The sequence below is a fragment of the Rhipicephalus sanguineus genome, chromosome 3 (assembly GCF_013339695.2).
Source record: "Rhipicephalus sanguineus isolate Rsan-2018 chromosome 3, BIME_Rsan_1.4, whole genome shotgun sequence".
Taxonomy (NCBI): Eukaryota; Metazoa; Arthropoda; class Arachnida; order Ixodida; family Ixodidae; genus Rhipicephalus; species Rhipicephalus sanguineus.
Genome location: NC_051178.1, coordinates 197,637,759 through 197,661,041, shown reverse-complemented (window position 1 = coordinate 197,661,041; position 23,283 = coordinate 197,637,759).

Sequence of the window (23,283 nt, the reverse complement as noted above, 5' to 3'; positions counted from 1 at the left end):
AGAGGAGAGCATGGAAGACACAGTCTGCCCGAACCCACGACAGAATATCGTGGTTGTAAGTACTCCAAGACGCACCAACGCGGACCGCTATGTTCGCATGCTGCAACTGCGGATCCGAGAAATGGTGTACGATGTCAACGCGTATGAGACGGCCCCAGACAACACTGCGAAGGGAGTGATTCGTGGCATTCCCATTGAAGACGGACCCCAAGAGCTGGATCGCAAGATTGTCAACTCGAGAAATCCAACGGCGTTAGCAGCCAAACGCATAGGCAGGCAGGCAGGCAAAGAACTTTATTATTATCCGGAGGCGGCGCTCGACCCCCTTTAGGGGGTGACACCGGTGGGCCACTCCCACGACGGGACCTGGAGGTTAAACTCCACGGCCATGTCGCGGGCCCTCTGGATGGCCCTAAGCTGGTCTCCTTTGGAACGACAACCGCTGTGATAGTAGCGTTTGACGGACTAAAAGTGCCAAGTCTTGTCAGGTACGGTGCTACGCTGAAGAGATGCTCGTTGTACCGTAAAAAGATCGACGTGTGCTACAAGTGTGGCCACCTAGGCCACCGGATGGACGTGTGCCCCAATCCAAACAACAGGGTCTGCCGGGGTTGTGGACTCCGCAACCCGGATCAAGGACATCAATGCAACCCAAAGTGCGACTTGTGCGGCGGAGCGCACCTGACTGCCGATAGGACATGCAAGGCGCGATACAAGACTCCGTACCTGGTTCGCAAAAGAAGATGGGAGAAGCAAGCTGAGCAGAGTCTACCGACAGTGGAAGGCTTCCCGTCCTTGGAGCACCGTTCGAGATCGAGCTCCCGGAGCACGTCCCGGAGCCGATCCCGGAGCCGTTCCCAGGGCAAGGCATGGTCCAGTTCCAGGTCCGCATCCCGTCAACGATCCGGCTCTACCAAATCGGTGAGCTATGCAGACGCGGCTGGGGCCACCTCGCGAGGGGCATCGGGTATGCACCCAGAGCATAGTAATACCAGCACTAGCAACAGTAATAACGATAAAGCAGTGGACAACAGGGATATTGAAATGTTAAAGAAGGAAAACGCAGTTATGCGTGACCTAATTCAAAGACTGACCAGTGAAGTACACGAACTTAAAAAGGCACGGGCAGCCCCTGACGTCATGCCTGCTAAGGGGTCTGCAACTACTCCGATGGACGAAACAGGCACTCCCGCAGCTAAAAAGCGCGCTCTACAACTCTCAGAAGGGGGCAGCATTGCTGGCCAAGTTAGATCTGAGATCAAAGACATGATGGTGATGATGCAAGAGAACATCGAAAATCTTCAAATGGCCATGGCCAGTCTTGTGAGCAAGGTTGCCAGCATCGAGTGCAATGTTAACAGCCTCATAGCTACCAGCCAGCAGCAACAACCGCAGATGGTACAACAACAACAATACAATGAAGCTGAATTCCTACGACCCATGCATGGTGGGCAGGGCCCCGGTTCTCTAAACAACCATCATGGCGCCTCTCAATAACAATCTCGTTATATGGCAGTGGAACTGCAGGGGTTTCGCTAACAAGAAGGCAGTTCTGCAGCAGCGTATTAGGATGATGGAGCGCAAGCCAGCAGTCATCTTACTGCAGGAGACACTCAATACGACAGCGAAAATCTCAGGATACCAAGAGCATGTGGCTCTCACCGAAGGGAGGGGAACGATCACTCTTGTCCAAAAGCGATACACCGTAATCACTCACGAAATCAAGGGATTTAAGATCGAACACGTACTGATTGAGCTGCTCCCAGAACGGAATATGAAAGGCAGTATATTCATTCTAAATGTGTACAGTAGTCCGTTTAACCTGAAGCAGCGTTTTCTCACACTCCTTAAAAAGGCTGCCGCTGTGGCGAGGGACAGCCCACTAATTGTAGGAGGTGGCTTCAACGCTCCCTGCAAGGCGTGGGGCTACGCATATGATACCATCAAAGGCAGGCAGCTCTGGCAAGACACGACCGAATTAGGCTACACTTTAGTCACAGATCCAACCAACCCAACGAGACTGGGCACGTCAGCGTGCCGAGATACCATGCCCGACCTCGCGTTTGTCATACATGCGGGGGACGTCACGTGGAGAAACACCATGGCAGACCTTGGCAGCGACCACATGATCGTTGAGATAAATGTACCAACCCCGGGCCAGGCAGGTCGGAACATGCGCGAGTTCCGGTGGACGGACTGGGACGAGTTTCGTTCCAAAAGAGAGGCGCAGCAGTCGAGTGATAACCCCATCACAGACATCGAAGAGTGGATGCAGTCACTCAACGCGGACGTAAAACGCGCAACTAAGACGATAACGACCGATGTCCAAACCGACAGAATGGACAGCCGTCTGGCGCATCTAATCGAGGCTAAGATGTCCATCCTGAATCGCTGGAAAGGCCAGCGCCTCAATCGTAAACTCAGAAAGAAGGTTGCCGAGCTAAACAAGGCCATTCAGAAACACTGTCGTATCCTGTGTAGACAACAATGGGATGAGCTTTGTAATTCCATTGATGGTCAGCTACATAACGGAAAGACATGGCAGATTCTCCGACACCTCCTTGACAGCACAAAGACCAAAACCCATCAGAGACAATGCCTCGCCAGGCTTCTCCATACAAGCGTGCGAGAACTAGGAGAGCAAGCAGTCGTCGATGTGCTAATTCATAAGTATCTTCCATTGGGCCCAGCTCTCACACACACGGATTACAGCGGTGAAGCAAACACACCACTGGACGAAGACTTCTCCAAGGAAGAAATCCGAGCAGCACTGCACGACCTCAACGGACGCTCGGCGCCTGGGCCGGATGGTGTTACTAATAAAGCGCTTCGGAACCTTGATGAGAACTCGCTAGTCAGGCTCACGGATTACATAAATGAACGTTGGAGGGCTGGAAACATACCAGTGCAGTGGAAGACGGCCAAGACAGTCCTAATCCCCAAGCTTGGCAAAACCCCCGGTCTCGACACTCTTAGACCTATCTCCCTAACCTCGTGTGTAGGGAAGGTAATGGAGCACGCCGTCCTCAACCGCGTCAACAACTACCTCGAGTCTACGGAAGCATACCCGCACACCATCATAGGCTTCCGGGCACACCTGTCGACGCAGGATGCGATGCTCCAGCTCAAGCATCAGGTTCTCGATAACAGGTCTCGCAACACTAAGGCGATCTTGGGCCTAGACCTGGAGAGTGCTTTTGACAATGTCAGCCATTCCGCAATTCTGAGACAAATATCCGAGCTCGACCTTGGTGAGAGGATTTATAACTATGTTAGAGATTTCCTCACTGGAAGGAAAGCCATCCTTCTAGCGGGCGATATCGCAAGCGAAGAACAGGAGCTCGGCAGCAGAGGAACCCCGCAGGGCTCGGTAATCTCTCCAATGCTCTTCAAGTTGATCATGATTGGCCTTGCCAAAAGGCTTCAAACAGTGAGCAATGTCAATCACACAATATATGCGGATGACATCACGATCTGGTTCTTTAACGGTAGCGACGGACAGATTGAGACGGCCCTGCAGGATGCCATTGAGGTAGTCGAGCCTGGCTGGCACCGGTCTTCGATGTTCTCCCAAAAAGTCAGAACTCTTGCTGTACCGGCCTACCCTCAAGGGCAGGCCCCCCAAGAGTTTCGTTAAAACAAGAGAAAACGAAGAGATCCAATTACAGACCAAAGACGGGGGCACCATCCCTATTGTCAATCGCATCCGAGTCCTTGGAATGATTATCGAATCCAACGGGGTGAATGGTGAAACTATAAAAAGACTCACTCACAAGACCACCAACGCCGTCAGACTTCTCAACAGGATCACAAATAGAAGAGGTGGACTGAAGGAGGACAGCCTCATCAGGCTGATCCACTCCTTTGTCATTTGTCACATCGCATATGTAGCGTCTATGCACAATTGGTATAAAGGCGAAAAGAATAAGATTAACACTATCATCCTCAGGGCATACAAAGTCGCCCTCGGCCTTCCGGAATCCACCAGCACTGAGAGGTTACTTCAACTGGGGATCCATAACACTTTGGACGAGATAGCGGAAGCGCAAAGAATTTCACACCTCGAAAGGCTCACCATCACCAGCACGGGAAGGCATATATTACAAGAGTTGGGCATCACATATCACGGACAGCACGGTGACAAGGCAGACATACCTAAGGGGATAAGAGAGAAGATACAAGTCACCCCGGTGCCAAGAAACATGAACCCGATTTACAACCCAGGTCGCAGAAAAGCCAGAGCTACACTTCTATTGAAAGCATACTGTACCGATAAGAACGCGCGTTTTACTGACGCCGCGTGCTATCCGGACGGACGAGGGTTCGCGATCGTCGTGATCAACACAGAGAAAACAACAACGCACGCAGCTAGTGTCAAGACCCGACACCCGGAGGTAGCTGAAGAAATGGCCATTGCTCTGGCCATAACTGACGCTGACACTCAGACTGTACTCAGTGACTCGCGCACAGCTGTACGGAATTTCGCTAAGGGTAGGATTTCGATCGAAGCCCTTCGTATAGTCGCGAATGCCGGCCATGTTTCTCAGGCTACCTTGATCTGGTTTCCCGCCCATATGGGCGAAGTCTGCCCGCACTTCCCCAACCTTAACGAGGCAGTGCACTCCGCCGCACGCGACGCAACAACCCGTGCGGGAGGAGCTGGCCTTGTCGAAGAGTTCGCGGACCGGGATCGACTTACGGGATACAACGAACTGACCAAGACCTTCTACTTGGCCCGGCGATGCTACCCTCCGCCTCGTGACAATCTATGCAGAGCTCAAGCGGTTACCTGGAGACAGCTGCAAACGAACACTTACCCTAATCCACTGTTATATCACCGAATATACTCCGAGATCTATAACACCAGCATATGTAAGGTCTGCCAGACAGACACAGCTACGCTTAAGCATATGCTCTGGGAATGCGAGGCTAAAGCCAAACGTATTAATCCCGATGCTCTCTCGGCGAGGTGGGAAGCCGCTCTGCGCAGCTCCAAGCTCGCCGACCAACTCTGAGCAGTCCAGCAGGCCCGTGAAGCGGCGGAGAGGCAAGGCCTTCACGTCCCGACATGGGAGACCTGAGCCCGGGCCGTTAATCTGCCGGACAAACAATAAAGTTCTTTCATCCATTTACATGTATCCCGATTGGTTAACTTCAATAATAAAAGGGCTTTCTCCTATTTTCCGGTAGATTAGATCGTACACAAAAGATATCTTAGTTCTATCGTGAAAATGAACGTTAAATGACAGTGGCGCAACCAGAACGCAACCGGAGCCGTAATTTTCTGTTCTCTTCAACAAATTATTCATTTTTTGCACTGATATGGACTCTTTGATAAACAAAAGGTATAATGAGCGTTGAAGCTACATATCTAAAAAGTGCTAACTATTGAGCTAGTTTCTAGCATAGCCACAACTACAATACTGTCACGTGGTCGTGACGTTGACGAAGGCAACAGTCAGCACGCCAGAGATGAAACTCTTTATTTGGCCGAACTTGTGGCCGGGAAACTGAAAAGCAATACATTGATAGCGGCGAACAGAGCGTCGACCGTCGATCAGCTGACAAGCTGCCAAGCGCGTCGGCTTTTATACAGGCGCTATCGAACTTTCCAGCGATATCGCTGGTGGCGGCGTTATCTCTCGACAAAGCTGGAACATTCACGTGCGGCGCGAAATCTTAACAAAACGATCTACTACAATCGAGAAGCTTCTCGAACACTGCTTCGCGGACAGCCTCGAGCGTTGATAACCGTCCTTGCTGGTCAAACCCGAAAAACATCAAAATAAAGCAAGAAGTGGGCGTGGCAATACCTTCGTCTCCAACTCTGCAGGGGGATTAATTTTTCAGACTTCAGGACTAGAGCACCTTATCTTCAAATGACAGAAACATGTCTGATCCCTCTGTCATAGGAATCGGGGTTCATTTTCTTTCAATAAAGTTGTTCTCTCTTTTTCTCCCATAGGATTCCGTATAGCACGAAAGTGAAACGTGTCTCCACAGAAGTAGTTGGTTGTTTATTGTGCATTGAACTATGAGAGCTTGTACAATGTCTGTTGGTGTTTTGCAACTATAGCCCCGTTTGACGTGGATGCACCCACGTTGACGCCTAGTGGCACATCTCCATCGCGATGACTAACGCCCACGATCATCATTTAACCGTTGTGGTAGCTGAAGTTGTTAACATATACCTGGACACAGCGTATCGTGAATCCCGCGCAAAGATGACACCAACAAGCGCATAATAAATGCTGCTACTCGACACACACTTCTTCAAAGCGTCGTCAATAGAGGAGAAAAACGGCACGGTGTGCGCTCTTGAATAATAGGATCGCCTACGCCTGTGCTCATGCATACACTACCGCACTGCGCTTCAGCAACACGGGAGGCAGAGGTTCGTAGCTTGAGCCGCGAACGCGCGCAGGCGTTCCACGTCCCGCTGGCCTCTGTCTCGCTCCAACAAGGCAGGACATTCGCGCGTCGACATCGTTGCCTTTCTGCAGCGCTTATTGCAGCAGCAGTTTTATCAGTCCATGCTACCGCACTGGAAGCAGTCGGCGGCGGAGAAATATCGTTAGTGCATGTGGAAGTTGCACTACTCCGACAACGAGCCGTCACACGCTATCACGAAGCGAAAAGCAAAGAACGTAACTACGTGTAGGGCTACCCCCCAAAACTAGCGCAGCCAGTGTTTCTTGCTGGTATCGAGGCGCTTTAACCATGACCTCCGAGAATCCGCGCCGGTAGGTTTCTCGGAGGTCACGCTTTAACTGTGTTGTCGCCGAATTTAACTGTGTTGTCGCCGCAATACTCCTCTTCACCGCTCACAGACGGCAGCACCGCCCCGCCCCGCCAGCATAGAGCACCATGCGAGAAAGAATGTGCAAGAGATATAAAGCGCGTTTGCGGAGTGTCGCGCATCTGCCTCACTGACTTAGTCGGTAGCGCGCCGGCTGCTTATCATCGCAGACCGAGAGGTCGTAGGTTAGATTCCCGGCGGCGGAACTTATTCTTATAGTTTTTTCTTTCTCATCCGTTAGCGTCCCTTTTATCAACGTCATATCCGTGACGGAACTACGTCACTGAAGTCTTGTTGGACCCCGGCACAAAACACTTTCGTGTTAAAATACTATATCCAGGATCAAGCGGGATTAGAACCCAGGCCCCCTGCGTGGCACTCGAGTATTTTGTCACAGAGCCACGCTGGTGCTTGAAACTCCTTCGCAAAAAGACTGCATACAAGTGTCATTCTGGGCAATGAAGCACTTTAACCGATGCAATATGGCGTTGTATAAGAGTGAAATAACCACCAGGCGTCGCACAATGCCAATTGGGTAACGATGGATGGTTTAACGCTTCCCACCCCTTACAAGAGGCTCAGTATAATTCGTCATTGTCGTCAGCCACAGCACTAACAAAGTGCACAAAATGCCTTTCAGATGTGTAGTGGACATCTCGCTTCTCCAAAGAATGATGAATAATGGCATAGTGGGTACTTCCCTATACTTCGCAAAATTATGACGATTTATGGCGCAATGGGTACCTTGCAACTGTACTTGCAGAGTGGGCCAAAGAGAGTTACAACGAATCGTTTATCCTTAAATAAAGCATCTATAAACGCTGTTTACAACGGGCTCAGAAAGGCCGCTCCTTGAGCTTTCGCTGTGACGGTCCTGCGTGTTCCGCGTCGGCCTGGCGTTTTCTTGGAACGGGGAAAAAGTGTCACCTAAAACGTTATTAGAAAGTGAAGCATCAATACGAGCTCTCCTCGTCGCACTTTCTTAAGCCTCTCAAATTATTCTTGCCACGTGCCATCTGTGAGAAGGATTACGTAAAGCGCACACGCCCTTATACAAAGGGGTGGAGGTAGGTATTTTGGGCGAGCAGGTAATAGCTGCATGCACAAGGTCATTACAATCGAACGAGTCGAACGATCCGGATCCATTAGAGCGACCAGCTGTCTTTGTCTGCGCGCTTGTAGATTTGGAAGTTCTTGTGCCTGGTGCGTGAACAAGGCGTATTCATTAATTGCTGCTGAACAGCCAACGCTTCGATCGTACCGCTGGCATTTGTAAGTGAGCTACTTCTTGAAGCACGAGAGACACATCACAACTTTCCTCTTTCTGCATACTAGACTTGTCAACAAGTACAGAAGTGTTTAATGCGATAATCTATTCTTTCTCTTTTGCAGTTAGCCCCGTTTCCTTTGCACTGGTATATCCCATTTCTTCAAAGCACCGTAAGCCAACAAGTCAGTTAAGTTGAAGCTTAAACAGTGGATGTCTTCTGTGCTCACTGGGAACAGTATTCAAAAAGCAGTTCGCATGCTACCCCGAACGAGCGCGAACTTTTGGCCAACTAGTATTTTTTAAACGCGTACATATTTCCCTTTGCGCCCAATAAAAAATCATCTCCGTCCTTCACAGAAGACGAAACGCCCTGGAGTTCTTGTACAGACATCATCGTGGGCGCCATCTTGGGGTACTACGCACGTGGAGCAGCATGCGTAAGCAAGAAATGTGGCAGCATATTGGGCTCGCCTTGCGCCGATAAACAAATCGATAACAGCGACAACCAGATGGAAAAAGTGCCGCCGTCAAGCGCAAATCGATGTACGCGTTATGTGTGTTGCTCTATCACTTCGCCGCCATGTTCGGGTACGACAATAAGGTGAAAAGTTTATTTGTGACGTCACATGCAATCTGTCTATAAATAAAATACTGTATAACACGAAATGAATTCTAAATGAGGGAAAAGAAATGGTGGCGGGTGTGAGCGACTCCTAACTCGGAAGCCCAGTTTTAACACGAAAGTTTTTTATGCCGGGGTCCACCAAGTACATCCGTCACGGATATGACGTTGATAAAATGGACACCAACGGGTGAGAAAGAAAAAAACTAAGAGAAAGATACGCCGCTGAGAATCGAACCCACGACGTTGCGGCCGCGACGGCAAGCGCCCGGCGCCCTAGATGCGAGACACGGTACGAAGGCGCCTTATATCTTTCACACATTCTCTTTCGCGGCGGGCGGAGCGGGGCGGTGCCGCCGTCTGTGAGATGTGAAAAGAAGTAATGCTTCACGATCGACACTTACTAGCGCTTACTCCGAGATTGCACGCGATATCGGAGGTCATGGTTACAGCGTCTCGACACCAGAGAGGAGACTGGCCGCGCTGGCGTCGCCGAGGCACCCTTGACGCAGTTACGTTGGTTAAGGTCTTTCTTTGCCTTTCGCTTCGTGTTAGCGTGCGTCGGCTCGGAGTAGTGCAGCTTCCACGTGCACCAACGGGATTTCTCCGCCGTCGACTGCTTCAAAGAGAAAGAAAGAGATAAAGTGAGAAGAAATAGAAAGAAACATACAAAAGAAGAAATGCAGGAAACGGAGAGGAGGATGGAAGAGTATAAAGAGAAAAATAAAGAGAAACAACGAAGGCCGCCCCGCTTAGAAAGAAACAGAGAGAGCGAGAAAGGGAAGAAATATAAAGAAATACACAGAGTGAGAGAGAAAGAAATAGAAAGAATTAAATACAGAAACAGAGAGAAAGAGAAATAAAGAGAAGAAAGAAGGAGACAGATAAAGAGGAACAAGGAAGGCCACCCAGCTGCGCTCTTCCTTCAGGCTTGACACCTCTAGTGCGAAGCTATCATAATCTTTTTCCAAAAAATCGCTTGGATTTTATAGGCCTCCTCGTACTGCAAATGGTTGGATGGCAGCGTTTCCCTTTCGTGAACATACGACTACCCTGCGGTCCTCCGTATAACTTGTTTGCCCTGCTGGTTGCTACGAGTGCTTGCTATCCTTAAAGGCACAAACGCTCTAAAACAAAGAAAGAGAATGTGTTACCCTTTTCGGTCAGTCCGGACTTTCCACGAATATTACTCTCTTTAAAGAGACACGTGAACTCTCTTTGGAGGCCATTATATTCTCGTCGGAGAGTCGTGGCACACAAAAGTTAGTTAACGTGTCTCATATGCGTGGAAAGTTAGGTTTCACAAGCACGAATCGAAGGACTTTTTCTCTTAGGGTGAACGCGAAAAACGTTTTTTTTAAAATTCATATTAAGACATCCTGTGAACTTCATAAGGGCTTAACATTAACGTCTTAATTTTGCCCCATTATTCCAGTGTTATTACTTACGAAGAAATTCCGGGGTTTGAACGTGCCGCGACTACGATAAGATACGCCACGATGTGAGACTCCTCATTAAGTTAGACGACATGTGGTTCTCTGACGAGTACATCTTTTAACGAAAGTCATGACGAGATCGTCACTTTCTCTGAATAAAAGCCAGTTTGTACGGTCAGGAAAACTTTAAGTATCGATCATGTACAGCGAGAGCTCAGCCGTCTGACAGACAAGACGGATAACAATACCAGTGGTGGAAAGGCGGGGAGGTTAACTAGAATGGGAACTTATGGTTTGCTACCCTACTCCAAGTGGAATGACAATAGGAAAGAATTATGGAAAGAGCAGAGAGAAAAACAGATTCGTGAAGAAAAAAAAAGGAATGTGAGTAACGGGAGAATTATAGTATCTCTAATAGAAAACTGTAACGTAAAGAATTCAGTAAACCCTTGACCGACCATCGAAGCGACGTCAGCCTAGGTCTTCATTCTAAGATTGTCTATTCCGAAAGTGTCCTAACGTTTCTACGAGGATGGTTGGGTGACGTGCAGCGTTCTAAACTTGACATATGTTTTGAAGCTTTGTTACGGTCCTTGATGCTCAAAGGTACGTTCCAAGATATATCCTGGAGAACTGCCAGCGGACCATCCATTCATCTGGCTTATTCGATTGAAACAGGAGGGGTTCAGTGAACCTAACCTGTAAAGATTATTTTCGTTTCCGTTCGAATCCTTTCTTGTCGAACGTTGCGAATGACTCTCCGTTTCACAGGCGATGGACGGGCTAGCGACATTAGGAATGGCTACAGCCTCCGCGCCGAGGAGCAGCAATGCAAAAGAAATGATATATAGACCATACATGGAATTTTTGAGCTTCTGATCACCTTTTATGAATTGCGTACGTATGACTACAAAGGCTGAGAAAGACTGATGATGAAAAGAAAAGTCAGGGTGAGAATATCAAAAGAATGCTACATATAATAATATACAAAATCCGAAGTGTACTCAATGCGATGCGGGAGAGAAACCACGAATGACCGCCCGGTCACATTCCATTTCACGGCCGCGTGACGGATGACTCAGTCGTGAAATAACCGTTGGTGACAGCTCGGGCGAAATAGGAAAGTCTTTGTTCGCACGTCGCTTTACAGAGAGTCGGCCAGCTGGAAGCGACGACTCACTATGCGCCTCCGTGCATGTGTGGACGCCATTGGCCGCCCTCTGGAGTTTCTTGTGGGGACGTCTGCTTCTAGGGCGCAGTTATTTCCCCAGCACTGGCTGTAGCTTGTCAGGAACGCTGAAGACAGGAAGGAAGACAGGAAGGAAGACAGGAAGACGTCTGGAAAGTTTGTATGCATGCATATGCGCCTACTTAAACAAGCACGAAAGGAGAGAGAGAGAGAGAGAGAAAAGAACACTGAGAGTAGAAGTGACGTACACGTAAGTTCATTACAATTTATAATCTTAGAATAATGCAGAAATCAGAATGAGTGCTTATTCGAACTTCTTTACTCATTCTTTAAAGCACGAGAAAGACGCTATGAAATTCATTTGCTATCGATTTTTTTATTGACATAATGTGAAAGGCGATGTTGGCGCGCAAATAAGGCGCCGGCTACTCCTTAGCCCTTGAGTGGAGATCGAGCACACAGCATAGGAATAACATATAAACTGCAGTACATTCACGATAAGCACACGAGCACACATATGAAAAAACACACTCACACACACATATCAAACACCCCATGGTAGCGTAAAAGGAAATACCCGAAAGGCAATTAATAATAGGAGTGCTGTTTCTTGGGCGAGTTGGAAATTCATACTTGGAAGGGTAGCGCTAGTAGACACGGACTAGAGGAAGACACACGGACACACAGACGGAAGCGCTCTAGCAACTATGGCTTTTCTAAAAACTCACTTCGAAGCCTCCAGACGCTTAAACCAACCAGTTATTCTCGACTTCGAGTTCGCTTACACTAGCTTAGATTGGACGATACTGACACCGATCGGTGGGTGATTATAATTATAATTGAAGCCTATGAAATTGACGAAAGGAAAGAAAAATGTGTGAGCCTTGGGGGAACAAATGTTTTAGGAATTTTTAAATTTGTCGACGATTACGTAATCATCCATGACAAAGCCCTAGGCAACAATGACCAGGAAGCCGAGATTCTAGAAATCTTCCGGAAGTGCCTCGCCCCACTCATTTTAACCCATGAATCATCTATTGACAATACTGTGCAGTTTCTCGATCTTCAACTAACATTTGGTGAAAAACATGCATGCTGGGCTTATCACCCCCGAGCCAACAAGCCGCTTTTGGCGTACAGTTCCTCGCATTCAAAGTTGGTGAAGCGCGGTATTGTAAACCTCTGTTTGACAAATGCGGTCCGGAAGTCTTGTGTTCAAACAGTGGCAACCAGCCTGCAAGAACAAGCGGCGCGGCTGGACTTGGCAGGATACCCGACACAGGTGCTCGTCTCCGTTGCGAGCAAAGTGCTCTCAAAAGTTCGCCACCCGGATGGTGAACCTGCCTCCGCATCCAGGAAAAAGGAGAAGGTGGCAGTGATCCCCTACATACACAAGATCTCGCACAGGCTGAAAAAAGTTGCCAGTCAGGTGGGCGTAAAGGTGGTTTTTTCAGCACCCGATAAGCTAAGCCGCCTGTGTAAGCTCACCGATCCTGCCACTGAAAAGCCGAAAGGGTGCCAGAAAAAGCACCAAAGTCATTTCGTGCCATGCGCAGCAGGCTTGGTATACAGTTTACCACTGACATGTGGCGGGATATACATCGGCCAAACGGGCCGTTGTATCAATGATCGGCTACGGGAGCACAAACAAAACGTTGCTCGATACAGGGATGGGCACCTGTCCACACATTGCAATGATTGTGGTTGTTCACCTGTTTATTCAAACTGTATCATAATAAGCCGCCACAAAGATAAGTGCACTCGTGAAATCATCGAAGCAAAGACCATAATCAAAGAAGGGGCGAAATGTGTCAGCACACCGTCGATAGTGTTGTCAGAAAAAGAAATTATGTTCCTCGATTCGTCACTGCGCTGAAATTGTCACGTGGCCATAAAAGCGATGTATATGTGTAGGGCGGATTTTCAATAAAAAAAAACCAGTTCCTAGAGCGCTTCCGTCTGTGTGTCCGTGTGTCTTCCTCTAGTCCGTGTCTACTAGCGCTACCCTTCCAGCAATTATTAATGTATCTGATAATGCCCCTGGTCAGCATTGATCGGCACATTCGGGCAACATAGTAATCAACACGTCTGGTCATTATGGGGACGAGTCCGCACGTGTGGGCAACATCACAGTCCACACATAATAGACTTCAACACACACATGTATTATGTGTCATATAATGATATATATAATAAGTATGCGATCGATTCATTTGCCGAGCGCAACATCGCAGCTTCCGGTATCGGCTACACCGCTCACGTTTTACTGAGTGGATGGATGGATTGCGAGAATGCAATTAGATCTAGGTCTATGTATGTTACCCGCCGCGGTGGTCTAGCGGTTATGGTGCTCGACTGCTCACCCGAAGGTTGCGGGATCGAATACCGGTCTTGCCGGCCGCACTTCGCTGGAGGCGAAATGCTGGAGGCACGTCTACCTATAGATTTAGTGGCACGTTAAAGATTTCCAGGCGGTCGAAATTACCGGAGCCCTCGACAACGGCGTCACTCATAATCATATCATGGTTTCGGGACGTAAAACACCAGCAATTATTATTATATTATTATTATTATTATTATTATTATTATTATTATTATTATTATTATTATTATTATTATTATTACTATTATTATTATTATTATTTGTGTATGCTAAATGACCGCACGTAGTCGAACATAATCCGGAGCCTCTCCCCTATGGCTTTTCTAAAAACTCACTTCGAAGCCTCCAGACGTTTAAACCAACCAGTTATTCTCGACTTCAAGTTCGCTTACACTAGCTTAGATTGGACGATACTGACACCGATCGGTGGGTGATTATAATTATAATTGAAGCCTATGAAACTGACAAAAGGAAAGAAAAAAATGTGTGAGTGTGCCTTCTTTAGCTTTGTCAGCTAAAGAAAAGATGTATCTGGAATCATCGCTTCGACGTTGGCGGATGCAGATTGTTGTGATTAGTGATGACACGTGCAGGCTTTGCGCTGTATCTTTACACGTTATTCTCTCGGTTTTATCGATCCACTGTTATTGTATAAAAGGCATGTGTGATCGCAAATAAAACCATCACTTGCAAGTTGCGCTGTGTGTGTGCGTCCCTCTTCTCTGGCCCTGTCGTGGTGCGCTACGCCATACGAATTATGAAGGGTGATTATACTTTAGTCGTGATGGTGGCGACGATGGCCTTATGACGATGGCGTTATGGCACACACTGATCGGCTCGGGTACAATCTTGGACGCGTTCTGACCGGAGCCAAATCTGTGGGCGACCTGTTGCGAGTGGTAGAATTTTGCGCAATTTGAGTGGCACATACGTTTTCGATGACACGCAGAAAAAATTCACGGAACCCTTGACATATACTTCGATATAAAAATATGGAAACAATAGGGTCGTAGAAACGGCTTGAATTGATGTTTACGGACACGTTATTAAACCTTTTGGCTCATGTTCTGACTGAAACTTGTGCAAACATATTCATATTGGTGACTGCGAAATGTTGTTATCTAGTTTCAACAATCTCCAAGCTGTATATCTGAGCAGACTACGTCGCCGCCTATTTACATGCGCGTAAGACTTAGAATTGCTTTTATGAGACAACTGGGCCGATTCGAATGTATTTCGCTGGATTTCGCATAGATGGTAATTGTAGCGAATGCATTAAAGGGCCCCTCACCAGGCCAGATATCAATTTTAGTCAGACGCTGGAAGTTGTTGTGTGCCGAAAGCAGTATGCCGCAAAAATTTTTCAGATCGGTCATTACGAGCTGAGAAAAACAATAATTTGTAGCGGCGCGAAACCATGATGAGGAGGCGAGTTTCAAACCCTTGCCCCTCGCCCCGTGTAGCCTTCGCAAGCCAAATCTCTTCCCTGCCCTCTTCACTTGACACATACGCATGAACACGTCATGCGCATGCATGGTCGCGTGCGCATGACGTGCCCGAGCCAGCCCGAGCACGCGACCGGCGTTGCACGGCCGCTACATTTTTTTTTATGTAGCGGCCGGTGGCGTTTTGTCGGCGTTCTCTGTGGTGTACTGCCTGTTTCTGCGGGACGGGCATGAAAGTTGAGACATTTCTACGGGCACGAGAGTGGCGGTGTTATGGTGGTGTCATGAGCCAATGCCGCATTAACGTTTACTTGGACGCGGTAGAATAAACGAGCATAATGAGTGCTCGAACGCGCCAGAACATTACTTTCGTTTCCAGGGCTGGCGTCTGCTCGATGCGCTAACCGCGGGGACACGAACGCATGGGAAAGGGAGGCACATTAGCCCCGCATCTCGCTGCATTCCACAAAAAAAAATGAAAAAGATGCACACATTCCCTTTGTGTGTCTCATTATTTCTCTCAAGTTTTATTAATCAATTCAAGCAACAAATTACTCAAACTACACATGTCGTGTCAAATAATTATCGCAGCGTCACGTGCTACTGTTGGCGACGTCAGAGCACGGTCGCCTACGTAGAGGAGCGACATCACAGCACTACCATCTACGAAGGGCCATTTTCTCATGTACGTCATCCCTCATTCTCTAAGGCGCGCGCCCGCGAGAGGAAGGGCAGGCAGCGTTCACCTTGAAATTTGACCCATTTCCGCGGCGCGTAGCGTTGCGAATTTTGGCAGACGTGATCGTGAATGCCCAGTGTATGCATTGCGCTTGTTAGCTCAAAATTGTCAAACCTGGTGAGGGGTCCTTTAAAAATGATCTCAAACTAAGGCCTTGAAGCTTAGAATAACAGAGAGCTGAGCTAGTTGGTAAGTATTCATTCTAAAAATACAGGGCGTGCAAACACGGACAGCCTTTTTAGAATAAGGCCTTGATTTCTTTGCAAAAACTGACGACTATTGGTAATTACCATTTCACTGCTTCCATGAAAGCTTCAAATTCCAAGGACTCCCGAATAATTTCCGCCGTCTAGGGTTCGTTAACGTGTACCAAAATATAAGTACCCAGGTGTTTTTTTTTTTCGTAGTTCGCCTTTATCGAAATTTGGCCTCCATGGCAAGGAGTCGAACCTGCGTCCTCGATATTAGCAGCACGGCAAGCAGCGGCTTAACGGCGACTGTGGTTGTGACAATATTTTCTGTGAGAGTCCGCTTCTGTCGCGCTAAGTGAGCTCAGATCAGAAGGCTGAGCTGAATCCTGCTTTGTACACGGTCAATCTATCTTTCTTCCGGTTTTACTCTGTCTTTTTTTTCCTTTTTTTCAGCTTTTTTTTTCATTAAGCGCTTACTTTTTTCTCTCATCGTTTTTCCCTGCTACGCTTCACCCATACTAATGAGATATACATGCCATCGCAACGAGCGTAATAACTTGACACACTATTCCATTAGCGTAATTAGGTACGGCAGTTCGATTTATGACCTTCACTATATAGAAGTCCGCGAATAATTTTTACTTTTTAACTGTTTCCTTTAGTTATTCTGCTGTGGCGCCACGTGGACGTTGTCTGAATAAGGAAATGAGCTCCGTTCTTTCTTTTCCCCATTTCATTACGTAATTAAATGGCGAAAAACGAAGAAAAGAACCCATTTCCTTATTAGGCATTAATTTTCTTTATTTTACAAGAAGAAACAGAAACACCGCATGAGTCTTATTTTTCCTTGTAAAAAAGGCTTTTGATGTCTCAACTAGTAACTACTCCAGTTCGTTAAGCACCTGAGTAGTTTCCGTAACGCGAATTCACTCTTTTATTTGTGACACTTTCACTATGGCGTAAGCAGACCGGCCGTAGCAGCTTAGCGGCTAAATTGTTGCGCTACTAAGCTAGAGTACGTGGCTTTGACGCTCAATCACGAGCCGCAGTTTAATGGAGACGAAATGCACAAACATCCTTTTATTCAGGTTTTGGTGCATGTTTAGGATTCTAAGTACTAAGAAGGTAAAAATATCCCTCGCAATCATAGTGGTTTCAGCACGTAAAACCCAGTTTTTTTTTATGTGTCTGACGAAGGTGATTCATAATCAGTGTAAAAATGCCAATAGGATTGTCAAATGACTGAAGCTTTGACAACGATGGTTTTACTTTGTTTTACCTTTAAGAACTTCTAGCAGTAAAGTACGAGTCGCACCTATAACCCCTACTGTTTGTTACGCAGCGTTATTCTCATCGAGAGTGACATGCACTCTATTGAACAGAACTCTCCCAATGCCCTACTAGGTTCAATAGCCATAAAAAAGCAATTGATCCTGGAAACCCTCTGCATCTGGCATCAGCTGTTATAATTGTTAATATAAGGTTTAATTTTAAAAGTCAGCCTGGGCTGTTGCGCCAAAGAATATCAAGCCTGCGTGCAGACTGCATAACGTCAGGTTGACAAAAATTGTCATTTTTAATTCAAATTAGAGAGCTTCAAGGATATAAATGTACGTTAGAGTTTGGGTAAAAAACAACATATTTAAAAAGCATAACCTCAACCGCAGAAATCCTGCAGCGTTGTAGCCATGTAGGAAACAAAGGCAACAAGTTGTAGGAAACAAAGCAACAAAAGCAAGCAAAATGGAAATTAGAAAAAGGCTACATGTTTGTCATTCCTCAGTGCTGTGTGCTTCGACAATAACTTTCTCTGTGCTTTTCTGAGCTTACTCTGTATTGAGATTTGTTCACTTTTCCGTGTCAGCTTGAGCCAGTTGTAGAAGGACTGGCAGTGAACGGTATAGCAATAAAGCAATGTCCAGCGACGTCTCGCCTTTGAAAAAGCGGCGTTTTTCGGGTTCGTCGTTCTGGTACATGGAGAACTACTCGCGTGAGCTACGATTCAGCCAACTCGCACACTTCGCACTGTGTCAAACATGCAACCCATGTACACCTAATTATAAGATGTTCCAAGTATATTCAAGCATGTATAGCTCACAGGAAACAGCACGAAAAGAAGGCACGAGGGAAGATTGCTTTGTGTGGTTTTGTTCAAGTTACAAGAGGTTTCCCTACGGAGATCGCAAACAAAGCGGGCGCCATGAAACACTGGAAGACGCAATATCACTCAGCCCATTCTGACGGGGATCTTTGAGATTTTGATTTATAGAATACTGTAGGGACACGTGTCGCCCATGCAGAAGACGATCGTTCTTATACACTTTCGTGTCTAACAAGGTTGTGATAACGCGCGAGAGATATAATCGACCCGAATATGGTGTAGGCAAACACTCACGTTGGCGTCTTGATGACATCGAAGCAAACGTGGCACAAAAAAATATAGTTGATCCTCCGTCATCGGAATTGATATAGCACGAAAGTAAACGTGTCCTTACGCAACTAGTTGAATATTTACTGTACATTGATATAAGAGAGCTTGCACAATGTCTATTTGTGTTTGGCAGCTATAGCACCGTTTAACGTGGGTGCACCCACGTTGACGCTTGGTGCTACATCTCCATCTCGACAACTAACGTCCATAAGCAATGAATAACAAACCCTTTTGGTAGCTGTAGTAGTTAACGGTGAGAGCGTAATCGGAGAAAGCGGTGTGACAGCCAGAAGAGCTTCGCTGATTGGACGCAGAACTTGGGCTGAGGTTGCCTTCCCGCTGCATGTTAAAGAGTTGTTGAAAACCACGGCCGGACTAGAGGGAAAGGCAACGCGCATCGTGTCTCCCCTGTACCCCGGCTGTGATTTTTCTCGGGGCGAGCGTAAGCGGGGAACTCGGTGTTACAGCCAGGCGAGGCAGGCGCGCGTCGCAGACCTATATTTGGTATGGATGGATGCTATGTGCGAGGCCGATGCTTGGACTCAGGTCGCCACTTCGCGGTGTGTTAAGGCGTTGGCAAAATGACAAAGTTGCACTTCTGCTATGTAAACCAAGGAGGATTTTTTAAATCATCCTTGATGTAAACGCACCGAATGGGGCGGACGCGTAGCAACGCGCGTTGCAGGAGCTAATCGCGGAGGCCACGGTCATGATACATTACTTCACTTTGCCGCTCCCAGACGACGACACCACCACGCCGACCAAGAGCGCCGTGAGAGGAAAGTGGGAGATATAAAAAGCGCGTTTGTAAAGCCTCCAGAGCGTGTGATCGTGGCGCAGTGGATTGCGTGCCCGCCATCTGTTGTCGCGGACCGAGAGGTCGTGGTTTGACTCACGTTGACGCAACTTTTTTCTTTGCCATCTGATCGTGTGCATTTTTTCGGCGTCAATTCCGTGACGGAAATACGTCACTGAAGTCTTGGTAGACCCCGGCATAAAACACTTTAGTGGTAAAACTCACCTGGTCCCTTGTGTATTCCCCTAAGATGACTCGAAGGCGAGCGCCATTTTCTTTTTCTTTTTATTCTCAGTCAATTGCATTGATCCCCCCCCCCCCGCCCGAAAGTTTCTTGCACCTAGCGTGGTTTTGCACTGCCTCCGAGATCGGAGGCACCGCATGCTTTCTGCGCCTCACGTGCCTCCGGGATCGGCCCGCATATGACTAAGCGACGATGCCACGTGAAGACTTCATCATGCGGCGTAATCTTATGTGACGTCACAGTGACGTCGCTGAGATGTTATGATGGCGTCATAGGTTGACGTCATCATGCGATGATGATTTTTTTGTATCACTCGTGATGACGCCGACGATTAGTTTCCGTGTGCGATGAGGCATGTAAGGCTTTCACCTTAAGAACACTTATCGGTGGTCGCCTATTCAAAATAAAGGTGCTGCATAAAGTTATCGGTTCTGCACACATGGATAAATTGCATTTAATTCCAATATATGCGAACATCCAGAAGAAAATAAGAGCGGAACAAAAACGTAAAGAAATGACAGCTGGCCACTTCAAGCACGTTCCGGGGAGGGCTACGACAAACCAGGAGGGATTTTCCCGGAGCGGCGAGAGGAGCTTTACTTTCTTGTTGCAGTACCCGCTGGTGTCGTAATAAAAGGGTAGCTGCCCGACCAATGCCAATCCGCAAGGATTGGCGGGAAGGACCAAATCGTGCCTGTCCGATTGATTACTGCCAGCGAACGTGCAATCTCGCCGTGACAGGCGCGGCTCGGTCATTTTTCCTCTCTGCAGCTGGCGCATTTTTATGAGTTGAATAACCCCTTCTCACGAGCCTTGTTGACGTTGTTCATCCGTACTATTAGGCTATAGCATCCCAATTGCGGTGATGACGTCACCAGTGACGGATGTATTGGGAAATAGCGCCATGCGTCGAGGGCGGAATGTTGCGTACGTGATAGTCAATGAAGCTCTCAAGAGAAGAGAAGAAATAATAGAGAAGGAAAGACAGGGAGGTTAACCAGTATAGGACAACCGGTTTGCTACCGTACACATGAAGACAGGGTGGGGGAGATTAAAGATGGAGAGGACAGAGAGAGAGAAAGATAGAAAGATAGCACATGACACTGCACACACAGAATCAGTCGGTCCCTCTTGCGTGGTACGCGACATTTTGTCACAGCCGCTTGACCAAGTTCGTCTCTCTTAAAACCTCAGCAGTGCCTTCGTCGCCTTCAGCTGTGATGTCTTCTGTTGACGGCAGGCAAGAACTGTTTCAACGGACATTTGCCTACTGTCAAGGCGCGCTAGAACGGACGCCAGTGACTGTCTCTGAACATTATATGCCGGACAGTCGCACAGGACATGGTGTAGCGTCTCCTCGCAACGAAAGGCATCGCAAAGAGCGTTGTCGGCCATTCCAATCCGAAAGGAATAGGACTTCGTAAATGCCACGCCTAGCCATGAGCGATAAAGCAGTGTGGCCTCTCTTCGGCGGAGTCCAGTTGGCATACAGAGATGCATCAAAGAGGACAGATGGCGTTGATGATTGGTTTGGTTGGTTCGGCTGCTTGGTAGGCACCATAGAGCGAGCGTTATCTCATGTGCAAGCCCTCGAAGACTGCTGGGCAGCGTCAGACCTTGAAAGTGGGATGGTATCTTCCTGTGCACTTTCATGAGCTGCCCGAGCGGCATTATCGGCGTGTTCGTTCCCTGTGACGCCGCAGTGACTTGGCAAAGTGGCGTTCTGCGTATAGGTATGCGCATCGAAGTGTCACCGATCTGGAACACTGGAATATTATTTCCGCAGTGCATGCTACGTATATGGTGAGAATAAACGCCAAAACCTTACTGCCGGCAAATCGATCACGATTTGATGAACGTAATGTATATTTTGCTTGGTATTTTAGGACGTTTGGCCGCGGCGGTCGCATTTCGATGGAGGCTAAATTCTGGATGCCCGTGCTCTGGACGACGTCAGTGCGCGTTAAAGAACCCCAGGTGGTGACCAAAATCTTCCGGAGCCCTCGACTACGGTGTCACTCATAACATGAGTCAGTGTGGGACGTGAAACCCCATAAACCAACCTGTTTGGAACTTTGTACATGAGAATTAAACCACAGGGAGCAAGGCAAAACACACGCTCTCTCTCTTTGTCAATGTGCCTTCTTTTGTACACGTTACTTCAGTCTGTGCACCTGAACAATGTCATGACGATTGACCTCGCGTTCAAGAAATTTAAGGGCATAAAATGGAATCAACTTGCGCAGGACAGGGTGGGTTGGAAGTCATCGGGACAAGCCTTCGTGCTGCTGTAGGTGTAAGATAGGCTCATGATTATGATGATGATACTGACAAAAGCGCGTTTGTATTACGTACTTCAGCAAACATCGCCTGTCTTTCTCCCAGCAGCGAATACCGCCGTCGTTTTTTCTAAACACCATTATTTAGTTCAGCTTATCTCCTTCCGTCAGTGGGCTCAGCTTCTCACGCGAACGTCTGTTTGAATACAATTTGTGAACTACACGGCGCGTCAAAAGCGTTTCTTCGAGTCTCGCGAGAGAACTTCGCAGAATATTCTGCACTCACACATCCCGTTGGCGGCGTTCGCACCCTTTCACGCTAATGTGAATCTGCTCTCGCGCGTACTCGCGTTGGGTGTGCAGCTCTAGAAAGTTTCTGAACGTCGAAGATGGGGAACTCGCTGCCCTGAGAAAGTCCTTCTATTCTGCAGTTCTGGGCAAACAGTTTTGTTTTCGAAGCCCCTGCAATTGAATCAAGAAACGCTTACTCTGCGATGCTTCTTCGTGGGCCGGCACAATCGGCTGGTCACTGTAAAATAATAAATAAATAAATAAATAAATAAATAAATAATAAATAAATAAATAAATAAATAAATAAATTTACTACTATTGCAATGATTACAAAAGTAAATATAATACAGAACTTCGCATCTTTTTTCGAGCTTCCTTTAGTGCACGTAGGTCTTCCGGAGTTCTAAACAAGGCACAAAGCTGGCGAGTTGGAATCGATTTGAATCATTTGAATAAGCGCAGAAGAACGAGCGAAAATCTGAAGAAAGGACAAAGGAGTACCACTGCCTGACCAAGTGAATGTAGTCATAGAAACGCTGGAAGAATAATACATCAACTGTCTGTGCTTAAAATGAATCATGAAGCATTTGCTTTTCACAATCAAATTAGATCAAGACTAAACAAATGGAACGCAGTTGATGTTTTCATTTTAAGTGTTTCAAAGTGCACGCTAAAAAAACCCCAGGTGGTCGAAATTCGTGGACCCCACCACTGCGGCGTCTGTCACTACCATATCGTGGTTTTGGGACGTATAACCCCAACAATTATTATTTAGAAAATACGAAATAAGCTAGAATTCGTTAGTGGGCGCACTGTTTTTATGTGCCTGTTCAACTTCTTCCGCTGTCTCAAAACCAAAACAAGAACACTGACTCCTCTAACATACGAACACATGTTCGATTCACCCAGAGTAATAAATAACAAAATACCAGCACCACTTAAAGAAATCCGATTCATCCTAGGTCAAGCCTAATGGTCTTTAGAAATTTGCGTAGGAGCGTATATGTCCAAAACATCCACCCCAATCTACTTCACTGACTGCCTACTGCTGGTTCTTAGTGGCCGGTCGAGACGGAGATTCGAAGTGTAGACCGTACATGCAACAGCTGCGTTCGCTCTATAAGGCACGTGTACTTAATGAACGACCGGGTGCCTGCCCAGGATTCAG